Consider the following 27,823-nt stretch of genomic DNA (forward strand, 5'->3'; position numbering starts at 1 on the left):
TGGTTCATTTCTTAAAATCACCTCAGCAAATATTTCCCATTTCAAAAAGCACTTGGGATATTGTTGCTGCACAAAAATTGCAATAGATTAGATAATGCTAATTGTGGGCACAGCACCCTGATACTGGAAAGTGAGTTACACTAAGAGCACTCTAAGATGTTTGGCAGGATCCCCTCACAAATACAAAGACACATTTTTATTTCCATTTTAAATGTGTGCTCTTGCCCACCACCAACTCTGCAAAGTCATGTGAGGTCTCCCCCCCTACGTTTCAGGACCTTACTGCCCGATGGGAGGTGGCGCCACCGCAGTGGCTGCCCCGCCAGCAGCTCGCCAGTCCTTTCGCCTTTTTTGTTATTTTTAGTGCGTCTAAATGTATGTTTTAATGTTTCCCAGTATGTCTTATGTGGGGGGAGGTGGGGGGGAATAGGGGGAAACCGTTTTTCAGTCACTTACCTGGACGGAGATGCATCTTTTCTCCGTGTCGCATCTTCGCCCCATCGCGGCCTACCAAGTGGATTGACGTGGCCTTTCTGCCCAGAACTTCAGCAGCAGGCGCAGCGCGGAATTACCATCCTGTCGAGGATCGCCAGTGTTGGAGCTCCGTTCAGCGGGGCCTGCTGACTTTAACACCGTGGAGCTGTGGTCTGTGGAGCTTCTAGCCGTGGGCGCGGCACTGACCTTAACATCGCGGAGTCTGGGATCTTTTGCCGAGGATCCATCCGGCTCAGCCTGTGGACTTCTGAAGCCGCAGATTCCTTTAAGAAGCGGCCGTTTTGGAAATTCCTAGCTGCAGAGTGTGTTCCGATCCTTTCCGACGCCGCAGTTTCGATCATCCCGTAGCGGCGACTGTGTATGGTTCATGGCCCCGACCACAGGTGAACAAAGAGGAAGATGACTGAACTTTATTGCCTTCCATCACAGTGAGAAACGTTGATTCCACTATGGTGGATGTTTATGTTAAACTCTATTGTGTATTGTGTTCTTTTTATTCTTATATGCTATATGGTAACTCAAATTTCACTGTACCAATTGGTGCACGTGACAATGAATGAGAACGTGAACTTGAACTTGAGGTTTCAAAGTTTGATCCCTTCTTTCAAAACTACTAACAACAACAACAACTCAGAATACCAATTCACACCGTGCATAAAGATTGCCTTATGTTTCCATCGCAAGCAGTTTATTATTTCCTGAATGATTTACAAAGTAACTTGTTGCCGATAGTAGCTGGCTCCACAGAAAGCATAAACTAATAAAGTCTATTCAAAGCACAAAAAAATTACTGCAAATCCAGAACAGGATACTGTTAGTTCTGTCCAAATCCCCTTGGAAAATGCTAATAAATGGAGCAAGATAAAGCAGACTTCAAAAATGCTCACAATCACAACCAAATACAATTTGCAAAACCAATGATTGCTTTAGTGGGTTTGTTCATTTTGGATTATAGTAACCGTACACACATGAACATTATATTTTCATTTTTAAAATGGAACATCTGTTCTATGCACTTGAAATCAACAAATTGAATACTTACCCACTGAGAATTGTTGCTATTACTTTGTTGTCTTTATAAAGAAATAAAGAAGTGGTGCGTGCAGGATAATCTTATAAGCATATCACTAAACTGGTCTTGGCTGTTGAAATAGTGCGGAACCCAAGTATGTGACAAATGAATAATTTTCCTGAAGAATTATTCTCTTTTATCAACTATATATTATCTGTTGTGTTACAATACCATTTGTGTTTTTCCTTTTATAACCGGCAGCACTGCAAACTAGCAAAGCAATTGATCCAATTATGAAATGAACATAATTGAGGCTGATCTATTTTTCTGCAGCAACATTTCCATTAATTTAAAACTCATTATAAATAACTCCTTTAGAAGGGGGCAATCAAAACTTAGAGACATGGAGCACAATAACAGTCCTAAGACCCAACTTGCCCATGCTGACCAAGGTGCCCCATCTACACTAGTCCCACCTGCCTGCATTTGGACCATATCCCTCTAAACCAGGGGTCGGCAACCTTGTTCTGCATAGGGGCCAGGACACATGTCTGTGAGCGGATGGCGGGCCACATGTACATGTACACATGGATCCCGCCCCTTCGAGGACGCCACTCATACTCACTTGTCCTTGGCCTATTGACAACCCCAATCCCGACCAAAGATCATAGAGTGGATCTTTGATCCCGACAGTGAAGCCCATACACAAAAGGTGCGTGGCCGTGTCGGCGGCTTTGCGCAGGATGCGGTACAGCCAGAGCTCAGCGCTCGTCCGTGCTCGGCGGTGACTCTGCCATTGTGGCCGCCAGTGCAGGCCTCCTTGCGTCACTTCGGCCTCGGGCCCAGGAGATACCGGAGACGGAGGAAGTCTGCCGGCCGGATAATTACGGGGAAAAAAACGCCTTCGGGCCGGATGATTTCGGGTTACGGGCCGCATTCAGCCCAGGGGCCGTAGGTTGTCGACACCTGCTCTAAACCTTTCCTATCAATGTACCTGTCCAAATGGCCAATGTACCAAAAGACTTCTTGAGCACCCCTTTGTACCCGTTCAAGCAACCATGTATCTGATTTCTTATATCCCTCTGTTCAACAACACACCTCAGGGTCCTGTCATTCACTGAGTAGATCCTTCTCTAAGGTACACAAAAATGATCCTACTAGATCCTTCTCTAGTTTGATTTCCTACAATGCAACAACTCATGCATATCTGCATTAAGCTCCATTAACCATTTCTCAGCCCACTTGCCCAATTGATTAAGATCCTCTGTAACTTTGGATAACCACCTTTGCTATCTACGATACCAACCATTTTAGTGCTGTCTGTAAAATTACTAAATTTCTATGTTCTCATCCAAACTGATGATTTAAACTACCAGCAGCAATGGGCCCAGCTCTAGTCACAGGCCTCCAGTCCGAAAAATCTTCCATCACCCTCTGCTTCCTGCCATGAAGCCAATTCTCTAACGCTCCCTGGATCCCGCAAGAGCAGCAGACCACGCGATACCTTATTAAATACCTTGCTGAAGGCATATGGACAACATCTACGGCTTTGCCCTCATTAACCTTTTAGGTTACTTTTTCAAAAAACTCAATCCAATTCATAAAACATAATCCCCCACGTACAAAATCATGCTGACTATCCCGAAGCAGCCCCTGTCTATTCAAATGCGTCTATATCTTATCACTCAGAATCCTCTCCGGTAACTTGTTACCACAGATGTTAGGTTCGCTGCTCTATAAATCCCAGGCTTTTCCTTGCAGCCCTTCTTAAATAGAGGCACAATATAAGCCATCCGCCCGTCTTGGCACACCCGTGTCTTACGATGATCTTGGATATATATAATCAGGCCCGGAAGACTTAACTACCTTCATATACCCTTGGACATCCAGCACCTCCTTGACCATAATACAGATTGTCCTCAAGACATCTCTATTAACTGTCCTAAGTTCCCCACTCTTCATGTCTTTCTCCACAGTAAAAACTGAGTAGAAATATTAATTGAGGACTTTGCCCATCTCCTGTGGCTCCACATAGAAATGACCACTTTGGTTTCTGTGGGGCCCTATTTCTACTTTAGTTACTCTTTCCTTTAATAAACATTAAATCTTTAATTTTTCTTAATATTATCTGTCAGGGCTCTCTCCTGCCCCCTTTTGCCCACCTTATTTCCTTCTTAAATATGCTGCTCAGTTCCCAAAACTTCTCCAGGAAATCACTTTATCCCAGCTGCCTATACCTGCTTCATGCCTCCTTTTTCCTGACAAAGGCTTAAATTTCTCCCATCATCCAAGCTTCCTTGCTCCCACCCGTGTTGCTCTTCACTCTAACAGAAACATGCATGCCCTGAACTCTTGTTACCACATGTTTAAAAGCATCCCACTCTCCGGACATCCCTTTGATTGCAAACAACCCATTCCAATCAACTTTAGACAGTTTCTGTCCAATACCATCATAGATGGTATTGGACAGAACAGGACAAAAACATCATAGATGGTATTGCCCCAATTCAGAATTTAACTTATGGACGCACATTATCTTTATCCATAACTACTTTAAAGCTAATAGAACAGGTCCCAAAAGGCTTGCCCACAAACATTTCGATCACATGTCCTTCCCAATTTGCTAAGAGTAGATCAAGCTTTGCCCCCTCCCTGAAGGCCCACCACATATTGCCTGAGGAATCTTTACGAATTCAGTGTCTGGAATGAGACTGGTCATTGATTATGCTGGTGGCCTTGCTGAGGCAGCATGAAGTGTAGATGGAGTCAATGGAAGGGAGGGTGGTTTGCGTGATGCCCTGGTCTACGTCCAAAACTCTCTGCAATTTCTTGCAGTCTTGAATGGAGCTTTTCCCAAACCATGCAGTGATTCATCTTGATAAAATGCTTTTTATGGCGCACTTGTGGAAGTTGGTGTGGATTATTGTGGATATGTAAAACTTCCTAGGCCTTCTAAGGAAGTAGAGGGATTGTTTTGCTTTCTTGGCCATTGCTTCGATGTGGCTGGTCCAGGACAAATTGCTGGTGCTATTTATTCCTGGAATTTGAAGCATTCAACCATCTCTTCTTCGGCGCCATCAATATATACAGTGTTGTTGTCTGTGAATTTGTCACTTGAGTTGGAATGGAATTTGGCTGCACAGTCTTGAGTGCATAGGGAGTATAGAAAGGCTGAGAATGCATCCCTGCAGTGTTGAGGATTATCATAGAGGATGATTTGTCGTGCAGCTACCTGCAATCTCGGCATATTTATTCCTCTAATTCCCGTTGTCTATTTGGGGGCCTATAGTACAGTAACAACAAGGTACTCATCCCCTTTTTATTTCACAGCTCTACCCATATAGCCACACCAAACAAACCGTCAGTAATGTCATCTTGGTCTGTTGCCGTGACATTCTCCATGATCAATAAGGCAACACCCCCTCCTCTTTTACCCACAACTCTATGTCTCCTTATAGCACCTTAGCCCGGAACATTAACGATACAATAAAACTTTATTTATCCCAGGAAGGAAAATGATCTGCCAACAGTCATAAAAACACAAAGTACATGAAACCTGAAATTAAAGTGATGAGTGGAAAGGCTTGGGGGATGTGCAAAGATTGGGGGGGGGGGGTTAGCCACAGGGAAGAAGGATCTCCTGTGGCATTCTGTACAGCATCTTGGTGGAACCAGTCTGTTGCTGAAGGTGCTCCTCAGGTTGACCAGTGTGTCATGGAGTGGGTGAGCTGTATTGTCCAGGTTGCTCCGCAGTTTGAGGAGCAGCCTCCCCTCCAATGTTGCCTTTTCTCTACTACCTTTGCTCTTGTCAAATAAATACTCTGTGACTTACTAGGCTTAATCTTCAATCTAGCCCATTTAAGATTATCATTTAACTTCTCTAACTAACCTTCTTGTACAAGCTACTGTTGTGGTCACCAAGGTCATATCATCCATATAGACCCTGATTGGAGGGAGGCACAGTCCGTCCTGCCATCTCTCCCCACCGTGACTTCTAATCACTAGGTCCACCTCCATTGTAAATGCTCGCGGGGAAATAGTACACCTTGTCATAATGCCCATCACTAGTCTCTGCCATGATGTCGTAAAGCCTGCTGTGCTAAAACACATTCGGACATCTTGGAAACATGCATTCTCTAAATTTACTATTGATCCTGGAACTCTAAAGAAATTAAAAGCACTCCAAATAAGACTATGTGGCACAGATCCAAATGCATTTGCCAGGTCCAAAAACACTACATGCAAATCTCTTCTCTCGAGCTTGGCTGTCTGAATCTGGTGCCATATTACACTACTGTGTTCTAAGCAACCTGCAAAACCTGGGATTCCTGCTTTCTGCACTGTGGTATCTATTAACTTATTCCTTTTTAAATAACTTGCCAGCCTCTGTTCCACAACGCCAAAGAAAATCTTGCCTTCTACATTTAGGAGACATATAAGCCTAAACTGACTTACTCTGAAGACTCTTTCTCCTTGGGAGTTAAAATTCCCCCTGCTCTACACCAAAGGCTTGGTATGACCTGCTTCTCCCAAACTATATGCAAGAGCCTCCACAAGAATCTAAGCACATCAGATGCACATACCCAGTAAGGGACTCCATTCGGCCCTGGAGCCGAAGAAGCCTTTGCACGCCTTATTACAGCTTCCACTTCCTTCCACTTTGGTGGCAAAACATGTAACTTATACTCTATCTCTCCTAAGGTGGTATATCTGGAGGGATACCCATTCCCCTTTTCTTTTCTGAATCTGAGTATGTCCTTTTTAAATATTCCTCTAACACTTCGTTTGAAGCTTTGAGCTTTCCACTGTTTTCCTGACTAAACATTCTATTAACAAATCTAAATGGATCCCTATAAAATGCCGACCTGACTCGCTCCTTCTTCTTTCTCTTATTCCGAAGGTGTTCTGCCCTCCTTAATATTGCTAACCGATTTCTTAACTCTTCTTGCAAAACATGAATTCCCTCTCTCTCATCAATTATAGACTTTCTCTGCTGCTTTCTCAACTATCTCCTTCACTAATCTCTTGATTTCTCTCTCTCGTCTAGATCTAACCACCTGTGGAGCCTGCACCTTCTTTTTCGCAATAACACCAAATCTGTCCGCACCATATTGATAAGCTCTCCTATCTCATCTAACTTGTTTTCCACTGTCCCTTTCAGACTCTCTAGCTACTTTACCAAATCTATATCAACAGTTTCCCATTCCTTCCTTTCACTTGTCCAAGGCCATTTAACTCTAGGTTTCGACCCACCGTTCTTCTCCCTGACTGGTAAATTAACCGCACCACCACCAACTTCCCCTGTACCGAGCTTGCTCCCTCCTCATCAGTAACACGGGTAATGACATCTTGCGAACCGTGGTTTTCTACCCGTCGCTGGACTTCACTCGATTGACTTGACTGACTTCTGAAGAAGTACTGCTCAAGGCGATTTCCCTGCACTCCCTCTAACAAGCACATCTTCTTTCCCCGATGTATTCTGAGGCCCTTTGCTGTTGTTACTTTCTGCCAACCACAAGAACAGACCTGGAGCTTTTTTCCCTCTACTACTGAGCCGCTGTCCTTCATTCATGCACTGATCCTACTCGTAGTCTTTTCCCTTCTGTGGTCTCCAGTCGGATAATCCACATGTGAGATCTTCTCTGGGGGTATCTTTCTTTTATTTGTCGTAGCTTTTTAGGGGTGCGAGACCGTTTATAATCTACACCACTCCTGCAATGAGGTGCAGCTCCATGAGGGTCTATTCCCTACTGTCAGCTGTGTTTTCAAGGTGTCACATGGACATTCCCCATTTGTCAACCGCTCTGTTCACAGCAGTCACTAGCTGGGTTGATGTTAAATTACAATTACAATGGAAACTGTGAATGTGTTAAGCATTGTCTAACACATATATGACCAATGAAATGAGTGATTGTTTCTGTAACCACAATTTATAATAACACGCTTACTTATGTGAATTCAAAAGATCACATGGGATTAATTTTGTTACTTAACCACAACAGATCAGAGGTAAAAAATATTAGACCTTGCCTTCAATTCACAAAGGGGCATTATGCAATGACAATAAGACTGGATGTAATTATACTGTCAATTTTGAAGCTATTGAAATAGGATATGTTTAAAATAATATGTACCATGGGGAACACAAACTCGTTAGCAAATGACAACAGAGATTAGGGGAGGTGACCCATTTCTTACTGAAAAGAGCATCGAGGCATACAGCATGGAAACAGACCCTTCGGCCCACTTGCCCACGCCGACCAACTTGGCACATTTGCCCGCTTGGTCAATATTCCTCTAAAACTATCCTATTCATGTACCTGTCCAAATGTCTCTTCAACGTTATGATAGGACCTGCAGCCAAAGAAACAACATTTAAGGTTGTGGTTTGTCCTGTAAATATGGTCAATAGTCCATTCTGTCTTGCATATTCTGTCATCGGGCTCTGGATGCAATTTTATAGTACAAATGGGCCTAGCATACATTCTGCACTTTCTGCCCATTTGTACTTGGTGAAATACAGCATAACCAAGGGTCCTTAAAATAATAATGTTATTAGCTTTAATCTATATGTGGGCAACAATAAGAGCCTAGTTACACAACTTTCAATTTTCCGCAGTGTCTCAACATCACACCTGCTCCATTCCAATCAAACATGAACTGGAAATCAACATGGACCTCTCAGTTTTTTTAATTACAAACATAAATGTAATTAATTATTGCAAGAATAATATATATAATACCAAACAAACTCACCAGCATAATACAAAAATCATCCAATTATCTAAACAAATATTCTTAAATGTCAAATACATTCTTAAACAACTATATTACAATCCTTGTCAAGCATGCATTCCACCCCCCGCTGTGCCCAGCGGTTTCGGAAATCCCCCAGGGCACCCGTGGACAGCCGCGAGCATCTCTCAGTTGAATGATTTGAACATTACCTTTTTTTTCATAAAACAGCATTGTGGAATAATGAGTAAACCCAAGCAGTTGCAAGTGCAAAAATATTTTACTTGTTTATAATTGATGTATCTGAAATTCAATGCTCAAAATACAAAAATATATCCCTCCCTTTCAAATCTTAATAACTTGCTTATTTATAGCATAATGGTCATCCGGCAATATCTGTAAAATGAGGTAATGTTCATAGCTGAATAAAAGATATTGAAAAATTCATAAACATCAAATTCTAAAGGTGACATATATTTAATCCATTCAAAAAATGTAACCTTCAACATTTTTTAAATGAATTTGATATTTAATGATGTGAGAGCACAATATCTCTGTATTCTGACTTAAAATGTCACTGGTGATTATATGTACATTTTTATTTCATCAAATATTGCTGGATGATATCACTATTCCTGGCAGTAACACGAGTTGCATTATTAAAAGGAAGAAGTGTGTAACAGTGTGGCAAATGAAAGAGTCTAGGAAGGAACAGCAGATGCTGGTGAAAACCGAAGATAGACACAAAAAGCTAGAGTAACTCAGCGGGTCAGACAGCATCTCTGGAGGAAAGGAATAGATGACGTTTCAGGTCGAGACCCTTCTTCAGACTCAGTCAGGGCCCCCTGACTCTCAGGGCCTCAATCCAAAATGCCACCTATTCCTTTTCTCCAGAGATGCTGTCTGACCCACTGAGTTACTCCAGTTTTTTGTGTCTATCTTTTGCAGATGAAAGATTTGTGTGTAAGTGTGCGCACATGCACACACCTGTTCATATGTTACAAGGATTTCAATGTTACATTGGTTTTATTATGGATAGATACTGAGTTTTTTTTCCAAAGGCACTGTAGTATTCTAGAATGCAAATGACTAGAACACAAACAATATCTCAGCACAGTAACTGCTGAGGTTTAACACAAATATAAAGACTTTAATCATTTGATCTAGACTGGAATGGTTTCCTGATGTGAAGCTATACAAAAATGTTATAGGCAATGAGCTACATTTATTTAATCCAGTCAAAAAAAAAAACGAACCTTGAACGTTATTAATATGAATTTAATATAAAATTGTAGACACTACTGGAATATTGGAAGCACGAGTCAATTTATGCACAACATGATCCTACAAATAGCAAAGTCGATGACCGGATAATGGGATAAAGATGATAAAGATGAAAATTCAGGTGAAGAAGCAATTGACCAGGATATATTTCTTCAAAATAATGTCGTAGGATCTATTATGACCACCTGATTGCGTGCAAAAGGCCCATATTAGAATAGCATTCAGTCAATCTTCACGTTGACTTTTGTGCTAAATTCTCTGGAGTAGGACGAAAAGCCACAGCCAAGAAAAGAATTGAGGGGCTTTGTAGAGTGATCACATCTGGGTGTAAATTGATTAGTCATTGATTATATTTGATAATTTCACACCACAATGGTCCTGCTGCAATGCATTAAAATAATATCCTGTCATTATAACTCTTCTCTTTGAGTAGAAACAAGTTAAGGGCAAGAAAAGGTGTTTAACCTCAGTCGGACCTGGGAATTTATTCTTAAGTGTGAATTACGGGGGCAGTTCTGGCAGACAGTTATTATGATGTTTGGTGGACAGTGTGGGGTGGGATGACCCGCTGCTCCTCCCATGCAGCAGGTGGCGCTGCACAGGACAAAGGGAGACGATTTGAATATAGTTTTGTCCTCTCTGTTGACAGTTGGAGTGTGCAGCCATTTTGAGTTGTATTGCTGCCAGCATTGTGTAGTACAATAAAGACTTCAGTTGAACCTTGAAGTCTCTCAAGTTTCATGCAGACCTAGTAAAAGAACACAAAAGTCTTCGGGCATGTCGGTGGACGTGTCGGTGGGCGTCGTGCAGGTGTCTTCGATTTTGGAGCTGTTGGAGTCGGATGAGGAAACGCCGACGGAGTCCATGCTCTCCCCAAAGCTGCCGCTGGGCGGGGACTTGGGCTGCTCGCAGCTTTTTGTGGGAGTGCTGTTCGTGATGACGTCCGACACTAGAAACAGCAGACTGAGACGGTTCACCAAGCTCTTCCTGGGCTTTGGAGATGTGCGACTTGTATCAATGATTGGTTCGATTTCACGCGATTTACTCGAGCAATCTGTAGTCAGTACAGGTTGGAGACAGGTGGGAGAAAGACTGGATGCTTCACCATGCTCTTCCCGGGTTTTGGAGATGTGGGACTTGTATGTGATTGGTTTGATTTCACACGACACATTGTAGCCTTCATCATCAGTTAAATGCTGTTGACTGCCGAACCACTCGAGAAAACCTTTGACGGGACTGATGCAGTAAGTGTTACAGGCAGACTGCATCACCTAATCTGGGCTAACACCTCAAACTCCCGTCGTCTTTTCTCAAAGTTGATCAAGCCATCGACATAGTCGTGGAGCGCTGTGTCCAGCATCGTCAAGTCGGTCAAGAACGTACCGAGATACGGCACGGTGCCTTGCATCACTCCCATGTCCTTCTGCAACTGCAGTCATTTCTGAATGCGTTTCTGGTTTTCCTTCACACTGCTGTCGAGATTTGCAAATTACAACGTGGCTGCCCTCATTTGCAACTCTCGACTCGTCAGATGGTTGTTCTGATCGGAGAAGATTTCCGAAAGTTCTTCAAACCAAGACCAGTTCCGTTCAGTCGGATGGACGCCGTCGACAAGGAACTCTGCCGTCTTGAAGAAAAGGGAATTATCACCCATGTGGACCATTCAGAATGGGCCACACCCATAGTTGTCGTTCAGAAGCCTTGCGGCAAGGTACGCATCTATGGCGACTACAATTTGACTGTACACCCTCAATTGCACATTGATCAACACCCCATACCAAGAGTGGACGAGCTGTTCATCAAGCTGCTAGAAGGACATCTTACAATATACTTGGTGCCACCCTTGAAGAATCCAAACAAACCAAGCATCTTGGCATCAAATTGTAGAATGATCTGCGTTGGAATGGTCAGACTCATCATGCAACGGTGAAAGCAACAGGTGATTTAAATTTTCTGAGGCGCAACTTTCATCATTGTTCAACTTCTGTCAAGGAGAAGCTATACTTCACCCTCGTTAGACCTCATTTGGACTACGCAGTTGCAGCATGGGACCCATACACAAATAAAAACATTTCTTCCATCAAACGTGTCCAAAGACAGGCAGCTCGATTTGTTACTAACACCTATGAGAGAGAAGCGAGTGTTACCAAACTTCTGAATTCTCTGGGGTGGAACCCTCTCCAAGACAGACGTGAAGCTCACCGTTTGACCTGTTTTTACAAAATGTTAAATGGTCAGCTCGACATAGATTACAAGACCTACACCAAACCCAAACCAATTAGGAGCAGACGAGGGCATTCGATCCAATTTGCGATTCCAGCTACCAAGACAGATGTGTACAGCAATTCGTTCTTCCCCCGCACAATTAAAGCATGGAATAATCTCCACCCTACTGTAGTTACCCAACCAGATGCAACTAAATTTAAGGTAGCTCTTTCTTCCCAATAACCCTTTCTGGCTTAAGTCCTCCCTCCACCACCTCCAGTTTAAATTCTATTTGGAATATTTTGGAGGGCCAAGAAACCAAGAACCAAGAGGACAGTACTTCTTGAAATTGGACATGTCCGACGCGTATCTCCAAGTGGAACTGGATGACGAGACAAAGTAACTGTTCGAGATCAACTCGCACAAGGGACTGTTCAGATACAACCGATTGTCGTTTGGACCGGCGCCAGCCATCTTTCAGAAACTGGTCGACTGCAAACTTCCCTCCTCTACCTTTCTCTCCCTCACGGACAAAATGAATTGCTACACTCGCAGTCCTGATGCCTACTGAATTCACCTGTATTTTCCTCCTATAAATTGCACTTCAATACCTGGTTATGCCGCCAAGTATACCGACCCTGAGGAAGACTATCCTACATCCTGACAAAATATGCCTCAATGTTGCCACCTCTGAACACAAAGGACGTGCCGGGTCCCCACCTATCCATCGTATGAGGTTCTGCGGTGATGGCAGCACATGATAAATAGCCCTTATAAGAAAACTTACAGTGACCTGCCTCCATACACCAAAGGCCCATATTGGAATATCATTCTGTCAACTTTGCACATCAATCTTCACTTTAACATTTGTGCAAAACTCTCTGGAGTAGGACTAAAAGCCACAGCCAAGAAAAGAATTGAGGGGATTTATCGAGTGATCACATCTGGGTGTATTCTGATTAGTCATTGATTATATTTGATAATTTCACACCACAATGGTCCTGCTGCAACGCATTAAAATAATCTCCTGTTATTATAACTCTTCTCTTTGAGTAGAAACAAGTTAAGGGCAAGAAAAGGTGTTTAACCTCAGTCGGACCTGGGAATTTATTCTTAAGTGTGAATTACGGGGGCAGTTCTGGCAGACAGTTATTATGATGTTTGGTGGACTGTGTGGGGTGGGATGACCCGCTGCTCCTCCCATGCAGCAGGTGGCGCTGCACAGGACAAAGGGAGACGATTTGAATATAGTTTTGTCCTCTGTGTTGACAGTTGGAGTGTACAGCCATTTTGAGTTGTATTGCTGCCAGCATTGTGTAGTACAGTAAAGACTTCAGTTGAACCTTGAAGTCTCTCAAGTTTCATGCAGACCTAGTAAAAGAACACAAAATGCTTCGGGCATGTCGGTGGGCGTGTCGGTGGGCGTCGTGCAGGTGTCTTCGATTTTGGAGCTGTTGGAGTCGGATGAGGAAACGCCGACGGAGTCCATGCTCTCCCCAAAGCTGCCGCTGGGCGGGGACTTGGGCTGCTCGCAGCTTTTTGTGGGAGTGCTGTTCGTGATGACGTCCGACCCAAGAAACAGCAGACTGAGACGGTTCACCAAGCTCTTCCTGGGCTTTGGAGATTTGCGACGTATCAGTGATTGGTTCGATTTCACGCGACATGTTGTAGCCTTCATCATCAGTTATATGCTGTTGACTGCCGAACCACTTGAGAAAACCTTTGACGGGACTGATGCAGTAAGTGTTACAGGTAGACTGCATCACCTAATCTGGGCTAACACCTCAAACTCCCGTCGTCTTTTCTCAAAGTTGATCAAGCCATCGACATAGTCATGGAGCGCTGTGTCCAGCATCGTCAAGTCGGTCAAGAACGTACCGAGATACGGCACGGTGCCTTGCATCACTCCCATGTCCTTCTGCAACTGCAGTCATTTCTGAATGCGTTTCTGGTTTTCCTTCACACTGCTGTCGAGATTTGCAAATTACAACGTGGCTGCCCTCATTTGCAACTCTCGACTCGTCAGATGGTTGTTCTGATCGGAGAAGATTTCCGAAAGTTCTTCAAACCAAGACCAGTTCCGTTCAGTCGGATGGACGCCGTCGACAAGGAACTCTGCCGTCTTGAAGAAAAGGGAATTATCTCCCATGTGGACCATTCAGAATGGGCCACACCCATAGTTGTCGTTCAGAAGCCTTGCGGCAAGGTACGCATCTATGGCGACTACAATTTGACTGTACACCCTCAATTGCACATTGATCAACACCCCATACCAAGAGTGGACGAGTTGTTTATCAAGCTGCAAGAAGGACATCTTACAATATACTTGGTGCCACCCTTGAAGAATCCAAACAAATCAAGCATCTTGGAATCAAATTGTAGAATGATCTGCGTTGGAATGGTCAGACTCATCATGCAACGGTGAAAGCAACAGGTGATTTAAATTTTCTGAGGCGCAACTTTCATCATTGTTCAACTTCTGTCAAGGAGAAGCTATACTTCACCCTCGTTAGACCTCATTTGGACTACGCAGTTGCAGCATGGGACCCATACACAAATAAAAACATTTCTTCCATCAAACGTGTCCAAAGACAGGCAGCTCGATTTGTTACTAACACCTATGAGAGAGAAGCGAGTGTTACCAAACTTCTGAATTCTCTGGGGTGGAACCCTCTCCAAGACAGACGTGAAGCTCACCGTTTGACCTGTTTTTACAAAATGTTAAATGGTCAGCTCGACATAGATTACAAGACCTACACCAAACCCAAACCAATTAGGAGCAGACGAGGGCATTCGATCCAATTTGCGATTCCAGCTACCAAGACAGATGTGTACAGCAATTCGTTCTTCCCCCGCACAATTAAAGCATGGAATAATCTCCACCCTACTGTAGTTACCCAACCAGATGCAACTAAATTTAAGGTAGCTCTTTCTTCCCAATAACCCTTTCTGGCTTAAGTCCTCCCTCCACCACCTCCAGTTTAAATTCCATTTGGAATATTTTGGAGGGCCAAGAAACCAAGAACCAAGAGGACAGTACTTCTTGAAATTGGACATGTCCGACGCGTATCTCCAAGTGGAACTGGATGACGAGACAAAGTAACTGTTCGAGATCAACTCGCACAAGGGACTGTTCAGATACAACCGATTGTCGTTTGGACCGGCGCCAGCCATCTTTCAGAAACTGGTCGACTGCAAACTTCCCTCCTCTACCTTTCTCTCCCTCACGGACAAAATGAATTGCTACACTCACAGTCCTGATGCCTACTGAATTCACCTGTATTTTCCTCCTATAAATTGCACTTCAATACCTGGTTATGCCGCCAAGTATACCGACCCTGAGGAAGACTATCCTACATCCTGACAAAATATGCCTCAATGTTGCCACCTCTGAACACAAAGGACGTGCCGGGTCCCCACCTATCCATCGTATGAGGTTCTGCGGTGATGGCAGCACATGATAAATAGCCCTTATAAGAAAACTTACAGTGACCTGCCTCCATACACCAAAGGCCCATATTGGAATATCATTCTGTCAACTTTGCACATCAATCTTCACTTTGACATTTGTGCAAAACTCTCTGGAGTAGGACTAAAAGCCACAGCCAAGAAAAGAATTGAGGGGATTTATCGAGTGATCACATCTGGGTGTATTCTGATTAGTCATTGATTATATTTGATAATTTCACACCACAATGGTCCTGCTGCAACGCATTAAAATAATCTCCTGTTATTATAACTCTTCTCTTTGAGTAGAAACAAGTTAAGGGCAAGAAAAGGTGTTTAACCTCAGTCGGACCTGGGAATTTATTCTTAAGTGTGAATTACGGGGGCAGTTCTGGCAGACAGTTATTATGATGTTTGGTGGACAGTGTGGGGTGGGATGACCCGCTGCTCCTCCCGTGCAGCAGGTGGCGCTGCACAGGACAAAGGGAGACGATTTGAATATAGTTTTGTCCTCTCTGTTGACAGTTGGAGTGTGCAGCCATTTTGAGTTGTATTGCTGCCAGCATTGTGTAGTACAGTAAAGACTTCAGTTGAACCTTGAAGTCTCTCAAGTTTCATGCAGACCTAGTAAAAGAACACAAAAGTCTTCGGGCATGTCGGTGGGCGTGTCGGTGGGCGTCGTGCAGGTGTCTTCGATTTTGGAGCTGTTGGAGTCGGATGAGGAAACGCCGACGGAGTCCATGCTCTCCCCAAAGCTGCCGCTGGGCGGGGACTTGGGCTGCTCGCAGCTTTTTGTGGGAGTGCTGTTCGTGATGACGTCCGACCCAAGAAACAGCAGACTGAGACGGTTCACCAAGCTCTTCCTGGGCTTTGGAGATGTGCGACGTATCAGTGATTGGTTCGATTTCACGCGACATGTTGTAGCCTTCATCATCAGTTAAATACTGTTGACTGCCGAACCACTTGAGAAAACCTTGGACGGGACTGATGCAGTAAGTGTTACAGGCAGACTGCATCAGCCTAATCTTGGCTAACACCTCAAACTACCGTCGTCTTTTCTCAAAGTTGATCAAGCCATCGACATAGTCGGCGAGCGCAGTGTCCAGCATCGTCAAGTCGGTCAAGAACGTACCGAGATACGGCACGGTGCCTTGCATCACTCCCATGTCCTTCTGCAACTGCAGTCATTTCTGAATGCGTTTCTGGTTTTCCTTCACACTGCTGTCGAGATTTGCAAATTACAACGTGGCTGCCCTCATTAGCAACTCTCGACTCGTCAGATGGTTGTTCTGATCGGAGAAGATTTCCGAAAGTTCTTCAAACCAAGACCAGTTCCGTTCAGTCGAATGGACGCCGTCGACAAGGAACTCTGCCGTCTTGAAGAAATGGGAATTATCACCCATGTGGACCATTCAGAATGGGCCATACCCATAGTTGTCGTTCAGAAGCCTTGCGGCAAGGTACGCATCTATGGCGACTACAATTTGACTGTACACCCTCAATTGCACATTGATCAACACCCCATACCAAGAGTGGACGAGCTGTTCATTAAGCTGCAAGGAGGATATCTTACAATATACTTGGTGCCACCCTTGAAGAATTTAAACAAACCAAGTATCTTGGCATCAAATTGCAGAATGTTGGAATGGTCAGACTCATCATGCAACGGTTAAAGCAACATGTGTCCTAAATTTTCTGAGGCGCAACTTTCATCATTGTTCAACTTCTTTCAAGGAGAAGCCATACTTCACCCTCGTTAGACCTCATTTGGACCACACAGTTGCAGCATAGGACAAATACACTAATAAAAACATTTCTTCCATTGATCTTGTCCAAAGGAAGGCTGCTCGATTTGTTACTAACATCTCTGAGAGAGAAACAATTGTTACCAAACTTCTGAATTCTCTGGGGTGGAACCCCCTCCAAGACAGACGTGAAGCTCACCGTTTGACCTGTTTTTACAAAATGTTAAATGGTCAGCTCTACAGGTGGCGCTGCACAGGACAAAGGGAAATGTTTTGAATATAGTTTTGTCCTCTCTGTTGACAGTTGGAGTGTGCAGCTATTTTGAGTTGTACTGCTGCCAGCATTGAGTAATACAGTATACACTTCTGTTGTACCTTGAAGTCTCTCAAGTTTCATGCAGACTTAGTAAAAGAACACAAAAGTCTTCGGGCATGTCGGTGGGCTTGTCGGTGGGCATCGTGCAGGTGTCTTCGATTTTGGAGATGTTGTAGTCGGATGAGGAAATGCCGACGGAGTCTATGCTCGCCCCAGAGCTGCCGCTGGGAGTGGACTTGGGCTGCTCGCTGCTCTTTGTGGGGGTGCTGTTCGTGATGACGTCCAACCCTAGAAACAGCAGACTGAGACGGTTCACCATGCTGTTCCTGGGCTTTGGAGATGTGCGACTTGTATCAGGGATTGGTTCGATTTCACACGACATATTGAAGCCTTTATCATCAGTAAATACTGTTGACTGCCGAACCACTTGAGAAAACTTTGGACGGGACTGATGCAGTAAGTGAGACAGACAGACTGTATCAGCCTAATCTGGGCTAACACCTCAAACTCCTGTCGTCTTTACTCAGAGTTGATCAAGCCATCGACATAGTCAGGGAGCGCAGTGTCCAGCATCGTCAAGTCGGTCAAGAACGTACCGAGATACAGTACGGTGCCTTGCATCACTCCAATGTCCTTCTGCAACTGCAGTCGTATCTGAGTATGTTTATGGTTTTCCTTCACACTGCTGTCGAGATTTGCAAATTTCGACGTGTCTCTCCTCATTAGCAACTCTCGACTCGTCAGATGGTTGCTCTAATCGGAGATTTCCGAAAGTTCTTCAAACGAAGACCAGTTGCGTTCAGTCGGATGGACTCCGTTGACAAGGAACTCTGCCGTCTTGATGAAATGGGTATTATCACTCATGTGGACCATTCAGAATGGGCCACACCCATAGTTGTCGTTCAGAAGACTTGCGGCAAGGTACGCAGCTATGGCGACTACAATTTGACTGTAAACCCTCAATTGCACATTGATCAACACTCCTTACCAAGAGTGGACGAGCTGTTCGTCAAGCTGCAAGGAGAACAGTACTTGGACATGTCCGGCGCATAAACCAAGTGGAACTGGACGACGAGACAAAAAACCTGCTCGTGATCAACAAGCACAAGGGACAAATCTCTTCAACTCCTCATTGTCCCAAGGAATTGTCCCCTCCGCTTTCAAAACTGCTGCTGTCACACCAATCTTAAAGAAACCTGGTCTTGATCCCTCCTCTCTCATTAACTACCGCCCAATCTCAAACCTCCCCTTTCTTTCAAAAACCCTGGAGCGTATCGTTGCGTCGCAACTTCATTCCCACCTCCTTGTGTATAGCCTACTTGAACCCCTCCAATCTGGCTTTCGCCCCCTCCATAGCACAGAAACTGCTCTCCTCAAAGTCCTCAACGACCTCCTCACCTCTGCTGACACTGGTTCCCTCAACATCCTCATCCTCCTCGACCTGAGCGCAGCCTTCGATACAGTGAACCACAACATCCTGCTCACCAGACTCAAAGACCTCGGCATTGAAGGCTCTGCCATTAGCTGGCTCCATTCCTACCTTTCCAACAGATCCCACTTCATCTCTCTCCACAACCAAACCTCTGCTACAGCCACAGTCACTCAAGGCGTTCCCCAAGGCTCCGTACTCGGCACCCTCCTCTTCATCATCTACATCCTCCCCCTTGGTCAGATACTCCGCCACTTCAACCTGGACTTCCACTGTTACGCCGATGACACCCAGATCTACCTCGGCACCAAATCCCCCCACAACCCCCCCCTCTCCCATATCAACTCCTGTTTGTCAGCTATAAAAACCTGGATGCAACATAACTTCCTCAAACTCAACAGCGATAAGACAGAATTCCTCCTCATAGGCTCCAAAGCCACACTCAGCAAAATCAATAACCCCACTCTCACCATCGACGGCACCACTGTCTCCCCATCTCCCAAGGCCCGCAACCTTGGCGTGATCTTTGATTCCACACTCTCCCTTGAACCTCACATCCGCCATGTCATTAAAACCTCCTTCTTTCATCTCCGCAACATCACCAAACTCAGACCCTCTCTCACACCTCCCGCTGCTGAAAGACTCATCCATGCCTTCATCTCCTCCCGACTGGACTATTGCAACTCACTTCTCCTTGGCATCAGCTCCACCTACATCAACCGACTCCAACTGGTCCAGAACGCAGCCGCCCGACTCATCACCCACACCAAATCCTGGCATCACATCACTCCAGTCCTCAAACAACTTCATTGGCTTCCCATTTCCCACCGGATCAACTACAAAATCCTGATCCTCACCTACAAAGCCCTCCACCATCTGGCCCCCCCCCATATCTCACTGACCTCCTCTCCCCCTACCAACCCTCACGGTCCCTCAGATCCACATCAGCCGGTCTCCTCTCCATCCACAAGTCCAACCTCCGCAGTTTTGGGGACAGAGCCTTCTCCAGGGCAGCTCCCAGGCTCTGGAACTCCCTCCCCCAACTGATCCGCAATTCCGTGTCCCTCACCATCTTCCAGTCCCGCCTCAAGACCCATCTCTTCACCTCTGCCTATCCTTAGCCCCACGTCCCCCTCCCTTTTCATCTGTGCATTAATTGCCTCATATTGTGTTTTGAATTGTATTCTGTCTTTACTTTGTGTACTAGTCACTTCTCTACTATTTATTTCATTATTACATGTTTTTCCTCTACCTGCTAAATCTTTGTAAGGTGTCCTTGAGACTCTTGAAAGGCGCCCATAAATAAAATGTATTATTATTTATTATTACTGTTCAGACACAACCGATTGTCGTTTGGACCAGCACCGGCGCCGGCCATCTTTCAGAAACTAGTCGACTGCAAACATCCCTCATCTACCTTTCTCTCCATCACTGATAAAATGAATTGCTGCACTCCCAGTCCCAATGCCTACTGAATTCACCTGTACTCTCCTCCTCTCAATTGCACTTCAATACCAGGTTATGCCGCCAAGTATACCGACCCTGAGGAAGACTAGTCGTACATCCTGACAAAATATGCCTCAACGTTGCCACCTCTGAACACAAGGGACATGCCGGGTCCCCACCTACCCATTGTTTGAGGTTCAGCGGTGATAAATAGCCCTAATAAGAAAACATACAGTGACCCGCCTCCATACACCAAAGGTCCCTCCTGCTAAACCTCCGCTTTTCTACACTTTCTCAGTTCATCCACTGTCCAATGTGTCTGTGTGTGTCTTCAGGCATGTCGGTGGGCATCGTGCAGGTGTCTTCGATTTTGGAGCTGTTGGAGTCGGATGAAGAAACGCCGACGGAGTCCATGCTCTTCCCAGAGCTGCCGCTGGGCGGGGACTTGGGCTGCTCGCAGCTTTTTGTGGGAATGCTGTTCGTGATGACCTCCAACCCTAGAAACAGCGGACTGAGACGGTTCACCATGCTCTTTCTGGGCTTTGGAAATGTGTGACTTGTATTGGTGGTTGGTTCGATTTCACACGATTTACTAGAGCAATCTGTAGTCAGTACACATCGGAGACAGGTGGGAGAAAGATTGAGACGCTTCACCATGCTGTTCCTGGGCTTTGGAGATGTGCAACTTGTATAAGGGATTGGTTCGATTTCACACGACATATTGAAGCCTTCATCATCAGTAAATACTGTTGACAGCCGAACCACTTGAAAAAACTTTGGACGGAACTGATGCAGTAAATGATACAGACAGACTGTATCAGCCTAATCTGGGCTAACACCTCAAACTCCTGTCGGCTTTTCTCAAAGTTGATCAAGCCATCGACATAGTCAGGGAGCGCAGTGTCCAGCATCGTCAAGTCGGTCAAGAACGTACCGAGATACAGTACGGTGCCTTGCATCACTCCCATGTCCTTCTGGAACTGCAGTCGTATTTGAGTACGTTTATGGTTTTCCTTCACATTGCTGTCGAGATTTGCAAATTTCGACGTGTCTCCCCTCATTAGCAACTCTCGACTCGTCAGATGGTTGCTCTGATCGGATAAGATTTCCGAAAGTTCTTCAAACGAAGACCAGTTCCGTTCAGTCGGATGGACGCCATCGACAAGGAACTCTGCCGTCTTGATGAAATGGGAATTATCACCCATGTGGACCATTTAGAATGGGCCACATCCATAGTTGTCGTTCAGAAGCCTTGCGGCAAGGTACGCATCTATGGCGACTACAATTTGATTGTAAACCATCAATTGCACATTGATCAACACCCCATACCAAGAGTGAACGAGCTGTTCGTCAAGCTGCAAGGAGGACAGTACTTGGACATGTTCGGCGCATAAACCAAGTGGAACTGGACGACGAGACAAAAAACCTGCTCGTGATCAACAAGCACAAGGGACTGTTCAGACACAACCGATTGTCGTTTGGACCGGCGCCGGCCATCTTTCAGAAACTAGTCGACTGCAAACTTCCCTCCTCTACCTTTCTCTCCCTCACTGATAAAATGAATTGCTACACTCCCAGTCCCAATGCCTACTGAATTCACCTGTATTCTCCTCCTCTCAATTGCACTTCAATACCAGGTTATGCCGCCAAGTATACCGACCCTGAGGAAGACTAGTCGTACATCCTGACAAAATATGCCTCAACGTTGCCACCTCTGAACACAAGGGACATGCCGGGTCCCCACCTACCCATTGTTTGAGGTTCAGCGGTTATAAATAGCCCTAATAAGAAAACTTACAGTGACCCGCCTCCATACACCAAAGGTCCATGCTGCTAAACCTCCGCTTTTCTACACTTTCTCAGTTCATCCACTGTCCAATGTGTCTGTGTGTGTCTTCAGGCATGTCGGTGGGCATCGTGCAGGTGTCTTCGATTTTGGAGCTGTTGGAGTCGGATGAAGAAACGCCGACGGAGTCCATGCTCTTCCCAGAGCTGCCGCTGGGCGGCTCGCAGCTTTTTGTGGGAATGCTGTTCGTGATGACCTCCAACCCTAGAAACAGCGGACTGAGACGGTTCACCATGCTCTTTCTGGGCTTTGGAGATGTGTGACTTGTATTGGTGGTTGGTTCGATTTCACACGATTTACTAGAGCAATCTGTAGTCAGTACACATCGGAGACAGGTGGGAGAAAGATTGAGACGCTTCACCATGCTGTTCCTGGGCTTTGGAGATGTGCAACTTGTATAAGGGATTGGTTCGATTTCACACGACATATTGAAGCCTTCATCATCAGTAAATACTGTTGACTGCCGAACCACTTGAGAAAACTTTGGACGGAACTGATGCAGTAAGTGATACAGGCAGACTGTATCAGCCTAATCTGGGCTAACACCTCAAACTCCTGTCGTCTTTTCTCAAAGTTGATCAAGCCATCGACATAGTCAGGGAGCGCAGTGTCCAGCATCGTCAAGTCGGTCAAGAACGTACCGAGATACAGTACGGTGCCTTGCATCACTCCCATGTCCTTCTGCAACTGCAGTCGTATCTGAGTACGTTTATGGTTTTCCTTCACATTGCTGTCGAGATTTGCAAATTTCGACGTGTCTCCCCTCATTAGCAACTCTCGACTCGTCAGATGGTTGCTCTGATCGGAGAAGATTTCCGAAATTCTTCAAACGAAGACCAGTTCCGTTCAGTGTGTGACTTGTATTGGTGGTTGGTTCGATTTCACACGATACGTTGAAGTCTTCATCATCAGTTAAATACTGTTGACTGCCGAACCACTTGAGAAAACTTTGGATGGGACTGATGCAGTAAATGATGCAGTAAAGGACAGACTGTATCAGCCTAATCTGGGCTAACACCTCAAACTCCCGTCGTCTTTTCTCAAAGTTGATCAAGTCATCGAAATAGTCAGGGAGCGCTGTGTCCAGCATCGTCAAGTCAGTCAAGAATGTACCGAGATACGGCACGGTGCCTTGCATCACTCCCATGTCAGTCGTATCTGAGTGCGTTTCGGGTTTTCCTTCACACTGCTGTTGAGATTTGCAAATTTCGACGTGTCTTCCCTCATTAGCAGCTCTCGACTCGTCAGATGGTTGTTCTGATCGGAGAAGATTTCCGAAAGTTCTTCAAACCAAGACTAGTTCCGTTCAGTCGGATGAACGCTGTCAACAAGGTACTCTGCCGTCTTGAAGATATGGGAATTATCACACATGTGGACCATTCAGAATGGGCCACACCCATAGTTGTCGTTCAGAAGCCTTGCGGCAAGGTACGCATCTGTGGCGACGACAAAGTGACTGTAAACCCTCAATTGCACATTGATCAACACACCATACCAAGAGTGGACAAGCTGTTCGTCAAGCTGCAAGGAGGACAGTACTTCTCGAAATTGGACATGCCCAACGCATATCTCCAAGTGGAACTGGACGACGAGACAAAAAACCTGCTCATGATCAACACGCACAAGGGACTGTTCAGATACAACCGATTGTCGTTTGGACCGGCACCGGCCATCTTTCAGAAACTGGTCAACAATCTGGTTGCCGGAATTCTGTACATAGTCGTCTACCTGGATGTCACTGCCAGACAGAGGCAGCACCTGCAGAACCTAAAACAGATCCTTACGGCACTGAACAACTACAGCAATATCGAATCGTTCCAAACTGCACTACCGGTCGAAATCCAGCGTAGATGATGCTCGGATGTCAAGTGCACTCTCCTCTATCAGTTTTGAACCCGACCCGTAACTCTTATACGGCGCACACTCAGCCAACAAAGTCGAGCAAGTCCAAATTCAACATTGGCGACCACGTATATTACCGCAATTATACAGCCACGCAAAGCAAATCGCGCACTGGCAGGATCATGGCTCAGATTGGAACCAAAATGTACACCGTCCAAGGACAAGAAGGACCATGCAAACGGCATGATGACCAATTAAGAAGCCACATTCCTCCAGTGAAGACTGCGCGGAACCTGACCAGAACCAAGCAGTCAGACACCCCGGTGCCGAATCGTGTGGATACTGGCGTGCCTGACTTTAACGAAGTTCCGCCAGACGAACTCCCTGCTGATCTGCCTGTGGTCCTTCATCGATCGACAAGTTGCAGTAATAGAGATGTTCAAACTCATGCGACTCATTCAGGAATAGAGACGTTCAAACTGGAATGGGGGAGTGTGATGTTTGGTGGACTGTGTGGGGTGGGAGCACCCATTGCTCCTCCTCCCGTGCAGCCAGTGGTGCTGAACAGGACAAAGGGAGATGTTTTGTATATACTTTTTCCAGTCTGTAGACAGTTTGAGTGTGCAGCCATTTTGAGTTGTCTTGCTGCCAGCATTGATTAATATAATAAAGACTTCTGTTGTAACTCGAAGACTCTCACGTTTCATGCAGACCTAGAAAAAGAACATAAAAGTTGTGGTACTCTCCTCCCGTCAGATGTGGGAACTCAAAGAGAGTTAAATGTCCCTTATAGAGTCCCCTATCGTTATCGCTCACCTAGACTTAGCTGTGGGTAGACAAAAATGCTGGAGAAACTCAGTGGGTGAGGCAGCATCTCTGGAGCGAAGGAATAGGTGACGCTTCGGGTCGAGACCCTTCTTTAGACTGAAGAAGGGTCTCGACCCGAAACGTCACCAATTCCTTCGCTCTATAGATGCTTCCTCGCCCACTGAGTTTCTCCAGCATTTTTGTCTACCTTCGATTTTTCCAGCAACTGCAGTTCTTTCTTAAACAATTCTTAGATTTAGCTGTGCAACAGAGACAGGCATGGTGTGACTGTTCTGGACTGCTGCTATGTGCCCCTGAGAGGCCAACCTCATCTGCATCCAGAATGGTGTGCTTGTTTGAAAGGGAGATAACCACAGGAGGCTTCTGCCACACCTGGCACTCACTCATCTATCTGGCAAAACCTTTGGTATGACCACCTCCCTGAAGCAACAGTCTATAAACCATCTCTGTCTCCTGTATGCTGCTCAGTGTGTTCAACTGCTGCTCTAATCAAAGCATGTGGTCTAAGAGGAGGTGCAGCTGGACACACTTCCTGCAGACATAATCATTTGATCCCTCTCCCGTGTCCCCTCTATGTCCCGTTGTTCTTCTCTCACTCCCCCTCCCACCAGATAGAACAAGGATAGAGTTCCCTATCTCCTCACCTTTCACTCCACCTGCCTCACGCATCCAACACATCATCCTCGAACATTTCTGTCACCTCCAATGTAATCCCATCACCAGTCACATCTTCCCTCCTGCACTCTTTTCCACCCTCCGAAGAGACGGCTCCCTCTGCAACACCTTGGTTCACTCATCCCTTCTCAGTCAAACCTCCCATCCCACGGTCCACCAAGGTCTACTGGATCTCTTGGTTGCTAATCATTTTAATTTTGATGCCTCGCAGCCCATAACCACATTATCCTACCCCTCTCCCTTTTCCACCCACATACCACACCCCCACCCCCCCTCCCCCCTTCATCAGCACCCATTTTCTCCCCTCCTCTACATTCCTCCCACCACCTTCATAGTTCACAACTCTTTGATTCTTTTGTCCCATACATCTAATTCACTGGCCTTTGTCCACCATCTACCTATCAAAAAATCCCCCTCATCTTTATCAAACTATTAACTGCCATGGTCCCAAGGTCAAGAATGTCTCTGAGCAGGCAAATGACTTTCTGAGAGATGAGTGTGAAGAGCTAGAAATTGTGGTCTATATAAGTAGAAAGCGAGATGAGATTTTGCAACGAGAATTTTGAGGGCTTTGTATGCTTCTTGAAGTCAATACTTAACTCCTTTGTCTTGCCGACATTGAGGGTGAGGCTATTGTCCTGACACCATGTCATTATGATTTCCATCTCCTTCCTGTACTCCAACTCGTCATTGTTTTGTTTCGACCCATCACACAGAGGTGTCACCTGAAAACTTGTGGATGTAATTCGAGCTGAATTTGGCCATACAGCCATGAGTGCGGAGGGACTATAATAGCGGACTGAAAGCACATCCTTGCGGGGCACTGGCGCTGAGAATTATTGTGGAGGATGTATAGATGCGTGGAGCAAATTATTTTTGCACACAGAGTGTGGGAGATACCCAGAATGTATATGCTGCTAGGGGTGCTGGTGAAACAGATATGATGGTGCCATTTAGGAGGTTTTTAGATAGGTACATGAACATGAAGAGAAAGGAGGGATATGGATCATGTGTGGGCAGAAGGAATAGTTTAATTTTGGCTCAGATATCATGGGCTGAAGGGCCTGTTCCGATGCTGTACTCTTCTATATTCTATGAAATGAAAGAATATAGTGAACTGGGAACCAAATTCAAATCACTTCAGAGAAATAACACAACTGAGGAAACAAACAGCATGTATCAATTGTCCATGACATAATCTCTTGTCAATGTAAGCATCCTCAGACACTTGAATAGTATTAGTAGCTACTTTATTGTGACTTTTTCCACAGGGCAACAAATCAGGTTTGAAAGCAAAATACATAATTTGTAACTTTTACTTGGTAGTTCCGCGTAGAATTATGGTTCTAAGGCTTAAGAATTAAGGCTACTGAATTTTACATTAGCCCTTATGCTGAAAATAACAACACTAAGATTGAATAAGCAGGAATAAATTCTCCCAAAAATTGTCATTACAATAGACAATAGGTGCAGGAGTAGGCCATTCGGCCCTTCAAGCCATCACCACCATTCAATGTGATCATGGCTGATCATCCCCAATCAGTATCCCGTTCCTGCTTTCTCCCCATATCCCCTGACTCCACTATTTTTAAGAGCCCTATCTAGCTCTCTCTTAAAAGCATCCAGAGAACCTGCCTCCACAGACAGACTGAGACAGAGAATTCCACAGACTCACCACTCTGTGAGAAAAAGTGTTTCCTCGTCTCCGTTCTAAATGGCTTACTTCTTATTCTTAAACTGTGGCCCCTGGTTCTGGACTCCCCCAACATCAGGAACATGTTTCCTGCCTCTAGCGTGTCCAAACCCTTAACAATCTTATATGTTTCAATGAGATACCCTCTCATCCTTCTAAACCCCAGAGTGTACAAGCCCAGCTGCTCCATTCTCTCAGCATATGACAGTCCCGCCATCCCGGGAATTAACCTTGTAAACCTATGCTGCACTCCCTCAATAGCAAGAATGTCCTTCCTCAAATTAGGGGACCAAAACTGCACACAATACTCCAGGTGTGGTCTCACTAGGGCTCTGTACAACTGCAGAAGGACCTCTGCTCCTATATTAGATTCCTCTTGTTATAAAGGCCAACATGCCATTCGCTTTCTTCAATGCCTGCGGTACCTGAATGTTTACTTTCATAGATTGATGAACAAGGGCCCCCAGGTCCCGTTGTACTTCCCCTTTTCCCAACTTGACGCCATTTAGATAGTAATCTGCCTTCCTGTTTTTGCAACCAAAGTGGATAACCTCACATTTATCCGCATTAAACATCATCTGCCATGCATCTGCCCACTCCCCCAACTTATCCAAGTCACCCTGCATTCTCATGGCATCGTCCTCACAGTTCACACTGCCACCCAGCTTTGTGTCATCTGCAAATTTGCTAATGTTACTTTGAATCCCTTCATCCAAATCATTGATGTATATTGTAAATAGCTGCGGTCCCAGCACCGAGCTTTCCGAGTAATTACGTAGCAATTTATCACTGAATAGCACATCAATGGCAATTTATAGACTTCTA

At 45.3% G+C, this 27,823-nt stretch overlaps 1 protein-coding gene and 1 long non-coding RNA gene across 2 annotated transcripts in view; one reads left to right on the forward strand and one right to left on the reverse strand.

The window, feature by feature from the left end:
- Nucleotides 1-27,823, reverse strand: part of kcnd2 (potassium voltage-gated channel subfamily D member 2) — a 441,658-nt gene that overhangs the window by 327,783 nt on the left and 86,052 nt on the right. The window lies entirely within an intron of this gene.
- LOC116984162 lies at nucleotides 22,964-24,847 on the forward strand. Its single transcript, XR_004414900.1, has 3 exons — nucleotides 22,964-23,114; nucleotides 24,358-24,359; nucleotides 24,833-24,847. It is a non-coding gene; the product is annotated as an uncharacterized LOC116984162 (long non-coding RNA).

The sequence above is a fragment of the Amblyraja radiata genome, chromosome 19 (assembly GCF_010909765.2).
Source record: "Amblyraja radiata isolate CabotCenter1 chromosome 19, sAmbRad1.1.pri, whole genome shotgun sequence".
Lineage (NCBI taxonomy): Eukaryota > Metazoa > Chordata > Chondrichthyes > Rajiformes > Rajidae > Amblyraja > Amblyraja radiata.